Source organism: Lacerta agilis, chromosome 4, assembly GCF_009819535.1.
Source record: "Lacerta agilis isolate rLacAgi1 chromosome 4, rLacAgi1.pri, whole genome shotgun sequence".
Taxonomy (NCBI): Eukaryota; Metazoa; Chordata; class Lepidosauria; order Squamata; family Lacertidae; genus Lacerta; species Lacerta agilis.
The window spans coordinates 19,847,786-19,861,624 of NC_046315.1; the positions used below are offsets into that span (position 1 = coordinate 19,847,786).

Genomic DNA, 13,839 nt, shown 5'->3' on the forward strand with positions numbered 1-13,839 from the left:
AAATGAGCTGGCAAGAATAATGCTCTGGTAGCCTTCAATGTTTCCTATTGTTTGGCTCATTGATACAAATTCTAAACATATGGAGATCCACGAAGCTGTAGACATCACTCTGAAGTAATATTTAGGGTGGGTGAGTGGGACCAATGATCTTATCATTGATAGCGAAGGATTGCAGACAAGAAAGAAAGAAAGAAAGAAAGAAAGAAAGAAAGAAAGAAAGAGGAGTACCCTCTTGATGTTGTGGACTGGCTGGACCAACTGGGGAACCCCCAAGGGATGAAGCCTGGGGAGTGGTAGCGAGATGACGATGAGTTGGTGAGAGGGAGAAGAGGGAGGAGAAGGTGTTGGAAGCTGAAGAGGTAACAGGGTTTAGTGTGGCAGAGAGAAGTCGAGTGGAAGTAGGAGAGGAGGGAAACCAAGAGACAGAGATCAGTCAGAATCGACGATGTCTCCCCCCTCCTGCTGCTACTAGTGCCCCTCTCCCCTGGTCTCCCAGAACCAGAAGAGGCATGAAGAGGGAGGAGCAAAGACAGTAATCCTGGCAGAGTCTCAGATTGCTTTGGAAGGACCCGGGAGAGGAAGCTGTGGGAAAGCAAGGATCTTCAGTCACAACTGCCTCATAGGGGCACGATCTACCAAGAAGAGTTGCTGTGCTCATTAGGCCTGGCACTCCTGAGCAGATCTTGTTTCTTCTAATAAAAAGTTCACTTCACTTACTCTGCGTGATTTATTGTTGACCCGCGCCTGGCACCCCCATCTAACATCTGAGGGCTTGCCAATTAGAGAGAACAGGGAGGAAAAGAACCATGTAGATGGAGACTAGATATTTCTTTTCATTATTTTTTTTGAAATCTATTTTTTATTAAAGATTTCTTGGTTTACAAAAGTATGTGCAATGTCTCTTTTTTCAAGTTACATTTTCTACAGATCAGTTTCATTTGTTGAGACATTAGTGTTACATTTATGAGCGCCTAGCTCAGGGATCTCCAGATTGCTGCTTTTTCTGCAGGTGTATTCAGCAACATATCATTGGCACAATATCAGTGCATTGGTGGTAGATATAGTGGAGCATCCTTACATCATTCCCCTTTATTAGTTTTGCTATAATGAACTCCCACTGTTAACACATTATTGCTGTCTTGAGAGGGAACTCTTGCACAACAGTGGGACACAACAACAACACCACTAGAACTTTTGATGTATACAAAATTCCAGGATGCCAGAGGGAATCCATGAGACAACACGCTGACTGGAAATGAAACAGGATGTCCATTGCAAAACTTCTGCAGGCACAAACAGTACTGAAAGCAGGTTTGCTTATAAGCGCCCCGATAACATCACCAGCACAAATCCTTGTGAATGGACAAGAAAAGGGACGGGTTTTCTGGAAGGGTTTAAAACTGCAGACGAACAGAGGAAATGTTTTGTGAAATGCTAACAATAACGTTTGAAAGATCATCCTGCTTGTTCTCAGAGAAACGCAAAGCAGACATGACAGCTGGCAGAAGAACCACCTTTGTCAAGCAAATGCTCGATGGGTTTTAACAGCCCGATCTGCAAGCTTTGTCCCACTGAGTTCAGTGAAGCCGATGCTCAGGTAACACGAAGACAACGAGGAGTCGACGTTTGTAGGCAGGAACAGAGGATGTTGCTTTAGAACTGGGGGTTGTCATGAGACATTCACATAGTTGCCTATGTATGCCCTAAGCAGGGTTGCCATATCTTGAAGAGAAAAAAGAGGACAGCCTGAGCCACAGCCAGCCCGAGACAGGGAAAGAAGGGTGTGTGTTGGGAATTCCATTCCACCCTTTGCTGCAGATATGTGGGATTGTTACATGTCACATGCCTGTTTACATTCCAGCACAGACTGCTGGCGTGAGAGGAACTTCCGCTCTGTATTGCTTTTGTTTTTCAGACTCTCTCCGAGAAGAATAGCAAGGAGAGAAGCCATGTTTTCTTTGTCCTGATTTATGTATAATAAATGCGTAGCTTAGGATGTATCCACGCCTCAAGCCTCATCTGTTGTGCAGTTTACACTGCTGAGTAATGTGTGCTCAAGCTTGCTTTGCAGCTTGAGTCACAGACACATGTTGGGGAGGATGACTGATGGATCTCCGCGGCGGCAAGGCTGCGAGGGGAGACGCTCCTTGCCGGGGCCAAGCCAGCTGGCTTTTCATCCCCTGGTTCCGATAGCGCGGGCATGTGGGACCGCTGCCAAGCCAAGCCTGCATGACTGTTTCCCCAGCTCGGACTGGCAGCAGCTATGGTGTGCAGAGCAGCCCAAGCCCACCCCCTGAAGCCCCTCCACATAAAATCCCCCCCCAAAAAAACCCCAGACTCCTTTAAAATGTAAAAATCCACCCGGGTGGGCATGCTGGCCCACAAAAGAGGACATGTCCAGGTTTTCCTGGACATATGGCAACCCTAGTCCTAAGTCTCTGTCCCACTGACAGCACAACTTAGCACAGACTGTGAGCTGGGTAGTTGAACCCCAATTAATTTTAAAGCACCATCACTTGTTGAACACAGATACATTTGGTGCCCAAGGAAATGAATAAGGGAATTTGTTTTAGAATGAAGGATATATTGTAAAAAAAAAAAAAAATTAAATGTTGATGCATAAAAGTAAGATAAAAACAGAAACCTCAGGCATGAGCTAGTGTTATATTAGAGATGGAAGATAGAAAAATATCTTATAACAAGCCATACCAACTGGCAATCTAGCTTAATACTGTCCACAGTGATTGGCAGCCGCTCTCCAGGGTTTCAGACAGGAGTCTCTTGCAACCCTCCTGGAAATGCCGGGGACTGAACCAGGGACCTTGTGCATCATGAAAAGCAAATGCTCCACCACTCAGCTATGATCCTTCCACTAGTGGAAGAGATGTCTTGTGTCAAATAGTAGCATTTCCAATTGTTGCTCTCTGGACTCTCTCCTCTGCTCCCCCGCCCCCCTTTTACTTTAAAATACTGGCTTGAAATAAGCATCAAAATGTAATCACAGGGGGTCACACTTACGGCTTGTCTGATGCATGCCTTTCGCGGCAAAAATCAGACAAGCCCGGTGCACTGAAAAGAGCAGCTGCAGAGGGAATATGCTGCTATTTCGGCCTGGCTTCTCGCAGCAGGATCCCTGTAAAAGCTTAATAGACAATTTGGATTATAACTGTTGCAGCTGAGGGCTCGTCACTGTTCTCCACCCCCCCACCCCAAAATGAACAAGCTTGCAACGTCTCTCTCTTAATCCAAGCTTAAATCCCACCGATGCTATAAAATTCAACAATGTAAAAGAGGGGAAATTGCCTTTTATTGGAGGAGGGGTAGCATGGACACACACTGCCCACTTCACAATTCAGTATCTAAGCTTCTTCCAATTACAGGACAAAGATTTGAGGCTGATACTAGAACAACATGGGTGTTTGACTCCTGGTTGCAAATTTAAGAAATGCTGCATTTTGCATTTTTCAACTTTCCAGTTAATCTTGAATTATTTTAAATATTGCACCATCATTGTACATGCTGCTTTACAAGGTAACGTAACCAAAAAGCATAGCTGGCACCATAGGGAAGGAAGTGCAAAAATCCATAGTAGGAGAATCCCACTATTGGGATCAACCAAAACGATCTCCCTAGTGAGTGCTGTGATGCCTAACCCAGGCTGCCCCTTGCCTGTCAGAGGACCTGGAATGGTGGAAGCAAAGAAAGCGAGGAAGCTTAAGGGACTTCAGGTGAGTCTGCAGTCCAAGGTAGGGAAGGCTAGGCTGGGTTGAGCTGAATAATTCCCGGCTGCAACTCAAGATGATTCAGTTGCCTAATGGGCTCTTCTAAGTTCAATGCACACCCAGGACAACTGCTCTACAGGAAAGTACACATATGCAAGAGTTACAGCTATAGGGACTAGAAAGCTAAAGAAAGGTGGGGAAGGCGAAGCTGATTTGATACCAGGGAGCTGTTCACAGTGCTGAAGAAGGTTTGCTGGCACTTAGAGCTCTAGCCTACTGCATACACCTTGTTCCATCATGTGACATCTCCTTGCAGGTAGCTTCTGGGGAGGGTGACAAACCACAGGGTTTGCAAACCACCTTAAAGACAACCTCTTTCATCTGCCCTTTCTCCCCCCCCTCCACCTCCATTTCCCTGCTGACATGCCTACAATAAAAACCATTCAACCTCTACTCTGGCTCACACCAGATGATTTGGAAGGCAGTTTTTGTGTGGGGGATATTTGCAAAACTACTAAACAGAGGCTGTTAGTGATGATGACTATGTTCTGCTTCTATGGGCAAATACTGTGCTGCTTCTGAATACCAGTTGCTGGAAACTACAGGAGGGCAGAGTGCTCTTGTGCTTGGGTCCCCGCTTGGGGTTTTTCCACAGACTGCTGTGAGAACAGGATGCTGGACTAGATGGGCCATTGGCCTGATCCAGCGGGCTCTTTTTAGGTTCTTAATGGAGTGAACATGAGAGCTGCACCACTAACAGTTATTTCAGTTGCAAACACAGCCTGTGTTTTATTGGTTATTCACAAGTGCATGTACTGATTCCTCCCACCCATCAACCCCAGTTTGTTTCCAAGATGGTTGTTGCTATTTACAGTTGTTGCCTAGTACTGACTTACAACCCATGGAAGACAATCTTACTTGGCTACAAGTGATCATCAAAGGAGAAGAAGAAGAGGAACCCATGAACCCATTGCTCTCGAACACAGCTTCTGAAAGGCCTTTTTTTTAACATAAAGGGGGCTCCTCTCTTTTATCACACAATAAGAGTCTTTGGTGTCTTTGTGGGGATGTTAGCAGAATCAGCTCAATGAATTAGCCAAACCTACTTACTGTTGCAAAATTCTTGACAAGTGCACATCTTTTTTTATTCCACTTCAATAACCTTTGATTAAAATGGATTGGGTAGTGGGAGTGGAGAGAAAGCATTTGTTCTAGTTCACTCTGAGCTGATCAACAAGTTCTATAGTTTCATGAGTATGTGCTAAAATAAATCCACTCGTGGCATTTCAGCTTATGTATGTGTGTATGTATGTATGTATGCATGCATGCATACAAACAAACCATATATTATGTGTAATTCTACACACACACACACACACACACACACACACGGAAATGAAGTTTGCAATCTATAAAGGTAAAGGGACCCCTGACCGTTAGGTCCAGTCGCAGACGACTCTGGGGTTGCAGCACTCATCTTGCTTTACTGGCCAAGGGAGCCAGCGTACAGCTTCTGGGTCATGTGGCCAGCATGACTAAGCTGCTTCTGGCAAACCAGAGCAGCACACGGAAACAGCGTTTACCTTCCCGCCAGAGCGGTACCTATTTATCTACTTGCACTTGGATGTGCTTTCAAACTGCTAGGTTGGCAGGAGCAGGGACCGAACAACAGGAGCTCACCCCATCATGGGGATTTGAACCACCAACCTTCTGATTGGCAAGTCCTAGGCTCTGTGGTTTAACCCACAGTGCCACCCGCGTCCCTTCTGTTGCATTCTATAGATCAGTATTTATTGCTGCAACTGAGAGTGCTCTGCTCTCCCAAGTAAAAATATTCAAGAAGCAATGCAAATCCCACACCTCTGTAGTCCTGCCTCCAGTTAACACTTAGAGAAAATGTCCACCCCTGTGCTATGTCATTTGCAAGCTGTAAAAGGGTCCAACTTTTAGCCAGCTTTTCTAGGCAGGGACTGAATGTGCCAAATGGGGTGTGAAACTCAATATATCCCAGAGTTGCCATTTCCCTTTCCCCACAAGCCCTTTGAAGTGACACTTGATTGTGTTGCATCCAGTATTAGTTCTACTTATGGTAGACCCACTGGAACTGATGGATACAGCTAATTTAGAGCCATTAATTTCAATGGGTCTACTCAGAGTAAGACTTAGTTGGCTACAATCAATTGTTCTTAGGCATAAGCCATATCTCAAACTCAGGTAATATACATTTTTTTTTACCCCTCCTCTATCTGTATTTTATTTTTCTATTCTCACATTTATTTTTATTCACGACATCCATTATTTTTACTGTATCCTGTATGTGTTTATTGCCAATAAACCTTTGATTAAAAAAAGAAAGAAAGTCAAGAGCAGGACCATGGATTTAGCCAATAAACAATCTGGAAGGCAGTGAAACTCACAAAAGACCAGTTTCACATGTTCCTGGCAGCTAGCTAGTGCCTGACAGAAGACATGCTGCTGAATTCTGGGCCAACTGTATGTTAGTCTTCTAGACTGTCACTACAAAGCACATTGCAGCAATAGTCAAGCCAAGATGTTACCATAGCATCCGTGACAACTGCCACATTAATTTTAAGGCGAAACAGATGGATGACAACAACAAAGTTAGGATGAAATCTGACAGATCTTCCTTTTCCCTCCTGCACATTCCTTTCCATGGCATACAGAACAGACCGGGCAGGGGGCTTCTTCCTCCTTACATCATTGGTTCAAAACTATGCTTAGCCATACCATGGTTTGGCTTAGCATGAGAGTAGATTGCGGTTTCTTTGCTACCTCCTGGTTGTTTCGTTGCTGTGCCAAACTGAGCTAAGTCAGTTGGCTTAGCTAAATTGATTTGGCTCAGCGGGCAGTCTGAACCTGAGCTTGTGATTTTGTTTTCTCCAGACTAAACACAAGCTGTAAACCAAGAGCAAAATTCTTCCCCTGCATGCTCACACTAAGCAATGGTTTGTCTTCGCATGATGTGTGAACCAGACCTATAGCAATAGTAACATTTAGCACGTGAATGTAGAGGAACACACACACACACACACACACACATTTTCCATTGAAAAAGAAGAGAGAGAATGAAACTCAAAAAAAAAAAAAGTTCTACATTGTCAGGACACTGCCCTCGCCGGAAGCCAAGGTGGTGCCAGGGCTTTATCAGTATCGCGAACCCCCGTCTCTGATGCCGAGTTCTTCATCTTCGTCCAGTGGGAGGAGCAGTAATTCCTCTAGTGGGGAGGGGGAGATGGAGACAGGAAGTGGGAACTGGGGCTGTGACAGGGGAAGAGAGCCTTCGCACCAAGCAGAAACGGGAGGTGAAGCACCCCTTCCGTCTCCCCCTTTGCACAGGGGGGAAAGATGTAGAGGGGGGAGGCGGGGGTTCCGCATTCCGCGCCTTTTATGCTGGGCTAGGAACCGGAAGGGGTCATTCCCGGACTCTGCAGAAGGATGAGCTGGACGTTCTTTCTTTAGCTGCACTGTAAATATCTGCACAATAAAGGAACTTAGTTTCCAGAAGTTTGCGTCAGCCTGGTTACTCATGAGCAGCCACTAAACCACCTTACATACATGTTGTGATCTTGTATCTTAGGACAACCCTGCTGCCTGATAGTTTTATAGACAGGACTGCTGTTTGATGTTGCTGTGCCTCTGCTTCCCTGCCAATCAAACTGCAGGATGCTCTCTACCTTTATTTCAGAGATTTCTTTAGCCTTTGCTGGAGACTGCCAATAAAATAACCCCTCCCTGCCTTCCTCCTGTTGTATCCCTTTTATCTATTTTGTCTAAAAGCAAAGTACAGGGGACTGACAGAAAAGCAAAAACAACTCAGGTCATGAGGACTTTTGTGAAAAACACTCGTCCACCCCACTCACACAGGAAACCAAAGACCACCACAGCCAACCACAAATGAACAATGACACCCTACGCCAACCCCAACCTCTCTCACCACCAAAGGAGCACAAGCGAACAAAAGAGAACCTGCACAAACAACACTGACACCAAACCCCACATATATTAAGTAAAATAGAAACATCATCACTCCACCCCACCCATCTCCCCACCCCGCCCACCTCTTCCCCCCTTTTCTTCCTAATGTCTCAACAAACAAAACTGATTTGTAAAAATGTTACATGGAAAAAATATGAGAGAGACATTGCACATATCCTTGTAAATCAAGAAAATCTTTAATTAATTTTTTTTTTTAAAAAAAAGAACATGAGGACTTGTGCTGGTTTTGTGTTGGTGCAGCGATCCTCTCCTCTTTGGGAGATTTCTTTCTTTCTTTTTTTAGCCTGGGGTACTTATCATCCACCTTCCTCCAACCCAGTGGTGGAGGAAGGGAGTGCGGTGGGGGTGGGCCACCCTAGATGTCACCATTTGGGCGTGACAAAATGCCGGGCGGCACTCAACGCAGGGCCTGCAGCGTACCCAAGCCACGCATGTCTCCTGGGAGTGACACAGTGGCTTGGGTGCCTGCAGGCTCCGCACTGCCCCAAACGGTCCACCCACTGCCTCCCCCTCACTTGTAGGGCGGCTGAGTAGGAGGAGGCAGGCAGACTCCTCGGAGGCCCCGCGGAGTGTCCTGCCTCGGCTCACCCCACCCCCAGGTACCCGATCAGCTTGCTCCGTCACTGTTCAAACCACAGTGAAGAAAAGGCCTCACCAGCCAGAGAATAACTTGCTCCAGTCAGTCCTGAAAATGAGATGAATAAGGCTACGCAATATATCAATATATCGCCCCAAACCGGTTTGCAGTTCATATCGTGATATCGGTTTCATAGTTTTTGACCTGGCAATATACTGTGAATCATGATGTGTGTGTGTGTGTGTGTGTGTGTGGTGCGCACTATGAAAAAATCACAATGTGGGGAAAACCGTGAAGCCATCCAATGTCTAATAAATGATGATGATGATGATGATGATGATAATAATAATAATAATAATAATAATAATAATAATATTTATACCCCACCCATCTGGCTGGGTTTCCCCAGCCACTCTGGGTGGCTCTCAACAGAATATAAAAAACACAATAAAACATCAAACATTAAAAACTTCCCTAAACAGAGGCTGCCTTCAGATGTCTTCTAAAAGTCAGGTAATTGTTTACTTCCTTGACATCTGATGGGAGGGCATTCCACAGGGTGGGCACCACTACTGAGAAGGCCCTCTGCCTGCTTCACTGTTACCTTACTTCTTGCAGTGAGGGAACCGCCAGAAGGCCCTTGGACCTGCACCTCAGTGTCCGGGCTGAACGATGGGGGTGGAGACGCTGCTTCAGGTATACTGCTCCATCCTTATTTCAGACATTGTGATATACCAGTATATATCACGGAGCTAAAAACCAGATATCACCCAGCCCTACTATTCACCTCTACATATGTATTTCCATCTTTATTTCAGTTATTGTGATATACTGGTATGTTGCAATGTTTAGCTGGTGATATATCCTGATGTTGGAAACCAGATATCGCCCAGCCCTAGAGATGAGTTCTCAGAAGATGCACTATGAAAATTCAGTCAGCAAGGGGGAATATGAACCTGAGCTTGCTGGATCAGACCAGTGGGCCTAGCACTCTGTTCTGCCTGCAATTCCCCAACAACTCCCAGTGTAGCAACCTCTATCCTTGACTCTCTTCCACTTGTTCACAGTGGAAGTTGCTGTTCTTCCTTTTAAAAAAGAAGAAGCTATATGGGGACTTTCACACATCTCCTGCATGCTGCCTAGTTTGGCACTAAAAGGATGTAATCTTTAACATACTTAATTGGAAGGAAGTCCCACAAAAAGAAATGGGACCTGCCTTCAAGCAAATGTGCTTAAGACTTGCGTTTAAGTGCTCCTCTGTATTACTGCTTTCATTTAAAATGGATGACAACTGTTACATTCCTTTTAATATGTGCCATTTTTATCTCCTCTCCCAAAATGCTTTATGAATTAAATATAGGGGAGAAGATTAAAAGGGGAGAAATAAAGAGGCAGAATTTAAAAAAAAATGGTTGCACAAGCAAGGGTAAAAAGAAAGAATTTCCAGGAAGAACTCAGAATAGATTGAGCGTTGATTAGATACAAGAAAGCTATTCCTGGAGAAGAGGAGAAAGATACATTTCTGATTGAGAGTCTGCCTGGGATTACCTAAAACAGATTAGATAAGAGGACAGCCAGGCTAAAGCTCCATCGATCCTCAGAGCTACATTTAAAATAAAGAATCGCATTTGAAGCACCTTGAAAATATCTCATTCAAGACAGTCCTATGGTTTTAACAACAACTTGACAACTTGATTTGGTAAAGTGCATGATCTCTTGCCCATTTGCAAGGCAAAGCTATGCACCATGTGACCCAACAAGCCAAACCAGGGATACTGGCGTCTTAACAGACCAAGAGCTTGAACGTCTTGTGACAGGAAGCCAAAGTTCAATAGCTCCATTTCCATTATTTGGCAAATGCTTTTAGGACTTTTGGAACATTTTGGTGGTTCCACTCACTGCTTTATCTTTTGTCCTTTGGGGGGGGGTTAATTTGATACACTGCTTACCGTGTTCTTTATTCCCATTTGTTGTGCAATCAGCATTGAGGCACTTCTCAAAGGGCAAATTACAAATCCTGCAGATAGGGAAGAGTGCAGTGCTTCCTTTCCTCAACCCCTTGATGCTGATGGCTGGGAAGGGGTTAAGAGTGTGCTGCAAGTTGAAGGCCAGGGTGGAGGCTCTGAGCTGCATTGCAGCAGACGCCCTGAGCTTTGCCCAACTGGGCAAGAAGTTACCACTGGTTAGTTCGCTAGTTGGCGGCAGCCGGCAGAAATCTGCCCAAAATCAGCTGCCCCTGGCAGCTCTCAAGTTGACGACAGCCAGGAGAATGCATCAGACCAGGGTGTTTCAGGGGATTTGGTATCCACTGTCTCCAAAGCCTCATGGATCCCTTGGTGGGCCCTGATCCTCTAGTCCCTCCGCTGTGCTTTCCTGGAGCAGGTGCAGTGAAACCAGAAAGCACTCCGCATCTTTCACCGCAGGCACTGCAAATGGCAGCCTAGGCTTCCTACTCCTGTGTAACAGTGCAATCCTAAGCACGTTAGTCTCCTCAGAAGCTAGTCCTACTGAGTTCTATAGGGCCTGCTTCCAGGAAAGCAGGTGCAGAATTGCAGCCTTTATAAGTATGTCAGTAAATGTATAAGCCATGTGTTTCTACGTGCCAAGAAAATCCAGTCGTGGCCATGACTTGCAAGAGTCTTCATAGCATGCAAATCAGTGGCTAATCGCATCAATTCAACTCTTTGAAAGTTCATACTCGTTTACGTACATTCTCCTTTATTCTCACTCAGTTATGCTTCATATTCTCATGCTCAGGGAGCTCTAATTATATTCTTTGCCATACTTACCTTATGCTTCTAATAATACTCAGACCCAAGAAAGTAGATTAATACTCATATTCAATCATGCAAAGAGAAAACCTCCACATTTTTACTTCTGTGTTGGTAGTGGGAAAGAGATCTGGATTTGGCTGCTGATCCAAATCTAGAGAAAGATATGTGTGTATCTTAAATCTTCTGCAGACCTTCATTTTCCTGCAGTCTCTTTCTCCTTGCAAACCTGGGGCTCCTTCTTCCAGCAGTGTAGCAATGCTGCATCCACAAGGGAGCCAGCTTATGAAAACCAGCCTACGTGAGCAGCACACAGTCCACTGGTTGGTGGGAAACCATTCCCAAGTGAACAGGAAGAGATTCCAAATGGCAACCCATCCATCTGCTTAAGAGTGTGCTCTTCTGAGGGCTGCCTCCCCTCTGCAAATCCCAGTTCCTTCCCCAAGAGTCTAATTATGAAGCAATTGCTTTCGTGAGCCCTACAGGCATTTAAAGACTGTCTGTCTGTCTGTTTCTCTCTCTCTCTCTCTCTCTCTCTCTCTCTCTCTCTCTCTCTCTCTCTCTGATCTTTCACACTGGCAAGCCCAGGAAAGCACTGCTTCTAACTTCTTTCTACCACCTCTGCTTAGTAGTCAGGGCAGGAAGCCTCGAGAACCCAGGATAAAGGGAAATTCTGACGAGAACAATGTGTTGAGCCATAGACAGCTATTTTCAAGGGAATGGAAAGAAGCAATCAATTCTCGACATGTACTCTCTCTACCTGATATTAAATGACATTTTGTCATTCCCCCCCCCTCCAAGTAAAAAACGAAAAAACAAAACATAAGACTTTACAGCGCTGGCAGTCTAAAACCTCAACTATATAAAAAACAAAACACATGGGAGCAATTTTTCAAATGTGCACAGGAATCACGATTTTATCTTAAACATTTTTTTCTACTCAGAAGTAAGTCCTATGGAGCTCAATAAAACTCTTCTGAACAAGGGCTTGCATAGCAGCAAGCGCCTTTGAATTTGATTGGACTTGCTTCTGAGTAGGCATGCATAAGATCGGGCTGCTAGATTCAGTAGGTTCAACTGAAATCAGAGGGATTTAGTTCAGTGCATATGTTGAGGCTGTGTAAGCCACAGTTTTATAAGTCACAAAAGGATCTCCATGTCGTCAGAGAGAGAACCATATCAGAGAATCATAGAGTTGGAAGGGACCCTGGAGTCATCTAATCTAACCCCCTGCAACGCAGGAACCTCAACACGTGGGGCCTCATCCAATCTGATACCATACCGGCCCCTGCTTAGCTTTGCAAACATACTACCAGTTTCATTGCTGCACCAGTAGGGTCCATCATACATAAACTCATTTTAAAACCAAGGAGGCTGCAAGCCTTCCCCAAGGTGCATCTGTCATTTTCAGATTCTCAATTTTCCAACAGTAAATTCAGTTCTACACATTTCTGAATCAGTTTATGATAAATGTCCTTTTGGAAATTCATTGGCCCTTTTTGGTGACCAATTCTCCTAGTATACAGTACACAATTTTGTATGTAATTTCCTGTAATATACATGCTTTAGAAAGCAATCTTCCCCTAGCATATTTTTTATGTTATTTACACCAACATATGCATTTGAATGCACATTACTTGGCCAGAGAACCAGCTGCGTTGCAAAATTCGGAGCTGCCTCTTGGTAAAGCTTCTAGGTGAATCCCTTTTTTTAATCTTTGTAGCAACATGCCAGCTGCTTTGGTGGCATTTCTGCCGATCAAAGGGCTCGCGAAAGCACATAAGCCTTGATGAATATAAAGTAAAACAACTTAAGTTGTCAAGCCTATTTATTCAATCAGATTTGGTTATCAGATTTTTATCCTGCCCATTCACTAAGCAGTTTAGAGTAGTATACACGGGATCATATTACTGTTTTCTCAGAAAAGACTGCTTGAGGGAAGATAACCTGAAAGAAAGGGTGATTTTCTCAAAGTCAATCAGTGAATGTCATTGCTGAGGAGGGGTTTGGACTCTCTAGCTGAAACCTGGGCCTTTTAATTTCCAAGTACAAAATTTGTAATTTTGGTGGGATGTAACCCGCCTAAGATTGTGCAAATATTCATCTTTTACAATCCAGCTCAGGTCATTGTCACCTTGGCTTTGTCTGCTTCTGTACTGACCCACTCTGTCTGGTTGTGAAGATGATGCTCAAACTAGCTAGGAATAGAGATATTTGTCTGAGGGCTTAGCGACACTTCCTGCTTTCTCCGGGGGGAAACTGCTCTTTAGAGCTCAATTGGAGAAAATAGCAATTCGAATTTTCTCCAGGTCGACGTTTGCTCCGATTTAGAGCTGAAGTGTGGGTTTCCCCTAGGAAAGGAAAATGGCGAGGAGGAAACCGCTTGGGTGTCAAGCAGAAAACCTCTCAGACCTGTACTTTCTAGGCACAGGACAAGTGAAAGCGTGGACCAGCCCTCAGTCAGCACAAAAGGAAGAATGATTTCTGCGCCCCCCCCTCTTCCAGCCCAGTTGCTTACCTGCCACTATTGAGGTCTAGGAGAGCTGCCACCCCCTTGCTACTGCAGCAAAGCCATTAGCGGCACTCCTACAGGGCTCTCTGGCAGTGGGTCAGCCTCACCCTGGGAGGGTCCTTCTTCAGAGTGGTGCATACTGAGAGAGGTTGCCCCAGGGAGTGCCTGTGCTGCTGCCACTTTGCAAATAAGCAAATATTGCTGTTAAACTCTACAAGATTGATAGTTTCCTGCTGTTAA

General features: G+C 44.9%; 1 protein-coding gene across 1 annotated transcript in view; it reads right to left on the reverse strand.

Annotated features, from left to right (window-relative positions):
- GUCY1A2 (guanylate cyclase 1 soluble subunit alpha 2) overlaps window positions 1-13,839 on the reverse strand; it is a 136,840-nt gene that overhangs the window by 44,756 nt on the left and 78,245 nt on the right. The window lies entirely within an intron of this gene.